Raw genomic sequence first — 4058 nt, 5'->3', positions numbered from 1 at the left:
AGAGAGGGGGGAGGGGGGGAGAAAGCGAAAAAGAAAGCCACAAGGTCTGGGACTTAAACTGTGGTCTGTCATGTGGGAGTCCAGTGCTCTTAACCACCATGCCACCTGCCCGGCCGTAGGCATTGCGAATTTCTGCACTGAATCAGATAGAGCTCCTCTTTTCCAAGAACTCAGTCTAGAGGAGAATAAAAACATGCTCGTGAATAATAACATAAAGCAAATACATGTTACACTTAGGTCTGCCAGCTTTGGCTATGTCTACTCCAAGACCAGGGGCAGAAAGGGGTAGGGAGAGACCTGGGCACCTTACAAAAGGGCCCAAAGACGAGAGAGAATGGAAGGGAGGAAAAGGGCGAATAAGGGGCTGCGTGGTCAGATTGAAGAAAAGCATGAATACGGGCACACGGAAGATGAAAGGAGCCAAGCGCGAAGGGTGAGAAGCAGGGTGAATGATAAAGCGGACTCAGACTGCAAAGTGGGCTCCTTGGAGTGCGGATGCGGGTGTCTCACTCTCCTCTGCGGTAGGCTGACCTCCCTCTCCTTGTCCACAAGGTTAGGCCCTGCTTGTCGCTCCCAGTAAGGGTGGCAAGTAGCTGCTGCAATATGCAAACATGGAGGGAAAAGCGAATGGGGCACCAGCGGCACCTGCAGCGCTGAGGGCAGTTCTTGAGAATGGGATCATGAGAGAACAGCAGAACTGGCTTCCGGAGCCTTGGCCGAGGCCTCTGAGCTGAGGGTTGAGGAAGTTCCAGTCCCACCACGCCACCTGCCGACCCCCTACCCCCTTTTAAAGAATTCTTTTATTAAGGACCAGCAGGTTGCATTGGTTAATGTGCTGGACACTCCCACATGGCTGACCACGGTTCAGGTCTCGGACCTGGCAGCTTGCTTTCTCACTTTCCCTCTTTCTCTGTGTCTCTTTCTGGTCAAACTAAAAATAAATGAATGAATAAATAAAACTAAATAAATAATTAGAAAAAGATATTTTATTTAACTTTATTTAGCCATTTATTTATTTTAATTTGATAGAGGAGAAGAGAGAGAAAGAGAAAGCAAGAAAGCAAGAAAGCAAGCCGCCAGGTCCGGGACTCGAATCGCAGCCGGCCATGTGGGAGTCCACCATCCTTAACCAAAGATCTCCTGACAGATGCAGCAAGAGGGGTGTCCTCCGGTGGTGGGCAGATTGGCTGTGCTTGAAATTATTTCCACGAACTGCGACGTTTCCCCCAACCCCGTGAGCCCGTGGTCTCTCCGCCACCCGGGTTTCAGAACCGCACACTGGAGCTACTGCAGCCGCGAACATCGAAAATTCGAGATAGAATAAGTTCCCGGTTGCCTTGGCTCCCAGAGTCAGCGCCATGGCAACGCTCAAAGCTAAGGAGCTCTTGAAAACCTTTAAGAGTACTTCGGCAAAAGCCTTCCCCAGGTCTGTGGAGCCGCCAGTTGTGGGGGAGAGGGGTGTGAATTGATGTAAATAGGCCGCCGCAACCAATCCGCTCATCCTTCAATTCCACTTGAGGATGATGACCAGGTTTGAATTAGACCAGACAATGGCTTTTTTCTCAGCCGGCTAGAGGATGATGGGCCACAGGATACATTTCACCGAGTGATCACATCAACATGGTCAATTCATGAGTGTGTATATTACAGTCTATACTATGAGGTGCTTACTGTGTGTCATGTGTGTATATATACACACTTATACAATCATGTTTGTCCATATGTAGATAGAAAATACATAGGAATTGCTCAAATAGAATTAATTTTTTTCTATCTAGATTAAACGGAAAATCTAAATGAAATGGAAAGAAAAGGGACAAAATATTCAAGTAATTCCCATGCAACTGACTATTTATTTCAGTGTTGTCAGATTTAGTAAAAAGAAAAACATGTTGTAGACCCACTTATATTTGAATTTCAGATAAAGAACAAATAATGGTTAAGTATAAGTATGCCTTTAGTCCCTCTCCCAAATCACTGAACTCCTTTAAGTTCTCTCTAACATCTCTTAGTGAAATACTCCATAGTTAGAAATGGCGTGTGTTTTTTTCTCCCTGAAGAGTGAGAAATCCAGCTTGTCAACTATATTCTCGATGGTCTTTGACTGAAGATGACTGGCCTGTTCCTCTGCCTAGGGTGTATCCTTCCCCAGATATTTTCATGACCCTATTCCTTGGTTCATTTCATTCTTTGCTCATACATCGCATTTTTAGGGAGCAGGTCCCTGACCACACCAACTACAATTGCACCTTTCTCATTCTCTATCCCTTTACCCTATTTTTCTTCACGGCACTTATAGCTATCTGATATGCTATTATATATCTAGATAATATATACAGATATGTTTATTGTATGTCTCTCTCATAGAATGTAAGTTTCACGAACACCAAGACATTGATGTGACGATGACTGTATCTATAATGCCTGAAAATTGCCTAGCACAGAGTAAGTACTAAATGATTACGAAATGATATATAGTTAATATGTACTGAACAAATGAAATAATAGCTCTTTTTAAATTGTGTCAGAATTTATATGTTTCATTCTGTCATATAGTCCTACTCAATTCTGTTATTTGATCTTAGTCCTCCATTTAAATAGATTGATCGCAACAAAAATCTCCATTGTTAATTCTTTATTTTGATTCATTTCTTATTTGACTTCATGTTGCCAAATAATTTTGTACAAATGTTTCATGGAAAATATATATCTCATTTTTTTCAAATTTGGAATAAGCTATCTGTTGCTCCCCCCTCCTTTTCTTAGATTGTATTGTTGTCAGCAATGATCTATTCCCCCTTTCCCACTGGTGGGGGGTTGCTTTCTCTGTTTCTTCATCTCTCTCAGGCAAGCGCACACACTCTCTGGCAATTAAAAATAATAAAATATCAGCAGAAATATATATTTTAAAAGAATTATTTAATTTTATTTATTCATTCATTTATTTTAATTTGACCACACACACACACACACACACACACACACAGAGGTAGTGAGAAAGCAAGCCATCAGGTCTGGGACTCGAACCATGGTCCACCATGTGGGAGTGTCCAGTGCCTTAACCATGATACCATCTACTGGTCCCAGGAAGTATATTTTTTATAAAGGTACTACTAGTCCAAACATTACCTTGCCTTCTAAAAAGCAGTAATTGTAATGTAGTTGTTTGGTTATCCTAGAAACTAGAATTACCATGAGCTGATTGATTTTTTTTTTAACTTGCTAGAGGGCATTTGGGCTCACCAGAGACTAAGAGAAGAAAAGTTAGATAGCATCCCCCCTCCCCCATGGATGATACTCAGGCTGCAATCCCTTCTCTAGTTCTCCTTTAGGGATTTTGGCCTCCCATGCACATACTCCCAGTCTCTTTTCCATCCTCTGGATCTGGGACTTGAACTGCACTGTCAGCCATGTGGAGTCCAGCTGCCTCAACCGCCAATCCCCAGGCTGGCGTGAGTTGATCAATCTTATTTGTTTATATTTATTGGGAATATATTTCAAGGTGGTTTCTTTCTTTCTTTTTTTTGGAGAGGTTTTCTCTGTAGGGTGCATGCGCTCGCGAGAGAGAGAGAGAGAGAGAGAGAGAGAGAGACAGACAGAGACAGAGACAGAAAGCGAGAAATCACCCCCAGGGGTGATGGTAAGCCACCGGGTCCGGGACTCGAACCGCGGTTGACAACGTGGGAGTCCAGCGACATAGCCATTACGCTAACTACTGGTTCCCAAGGTGGTTTTTCATTTAACAAACTGGCTAATCAAGCAGACCCAAAGTCCCCAAAGAAATGAAACGTGTATAGTCTCTCGGAGTTTGTATGCCCTTCATGTGCACAGTGAATTTAAAACGAAAGTGACTAGCTTCCCTTCCACCCCTACTTCTCGTGATTGGATTACACGGTCTTTCCCTTTCCTTTTTCCCACCCTTTCGCCCTCCGGAAAGGACCGAACACTCCGAGAGCTTCCCAACCTTCCTCCACCCTCTTGCGGAAAAAGCCGAAGGCAGAGTAAGGCGCCGAAGCAGAGCCGGCTAGAGCTCGGGCCCTTCCGGAAAGGCCCCGAGT

The 4058-nt window shown here is 44.0% G+C and overlaps 1 long non-coding RNA gene across 1 annotated transcript; it reads left to right on the top strand.

Annotated features, from left to right (window-relative positions):
• Window positions 1-1362: 1362 nt before the first annotated feature.
• LOC102484313 (uncharacterized) lies at window positions 1363-4017 on the top strand. Its single transcript, XR_337056.2, has 3 exons — window positions 1363-1426; window positions 2368-2445; window positions 3938-4017. It is a non-coding gene; the product is annotated as an uncharacterized LOC102484313 (long non-coding RNA).
• The last annotated feature ends 41 nt before the right edge of the window (window positions 4018-4058 follow it).

The sequence above is a fragment of the Tupaia chinensis genome, unplaced genomic scaffold (genome assembly GCF_000334495.1).
Source record: "Tupaia chinensis unplaced genomic scaffold, TupChi_1.0 Scaffold144145_1, whole genome shotgun sequence".
Lineage (NCBI taxonomy): Eukaryota > Metazoa > Chordata > Mammalia > Scandentia > Tupaiidae > Tupaia > Tupaia belangeri.
Note: the sequence above shows the minus strand (reverse complement) of the source record. Positions and strands in the feature narration are given on the sequence as shown.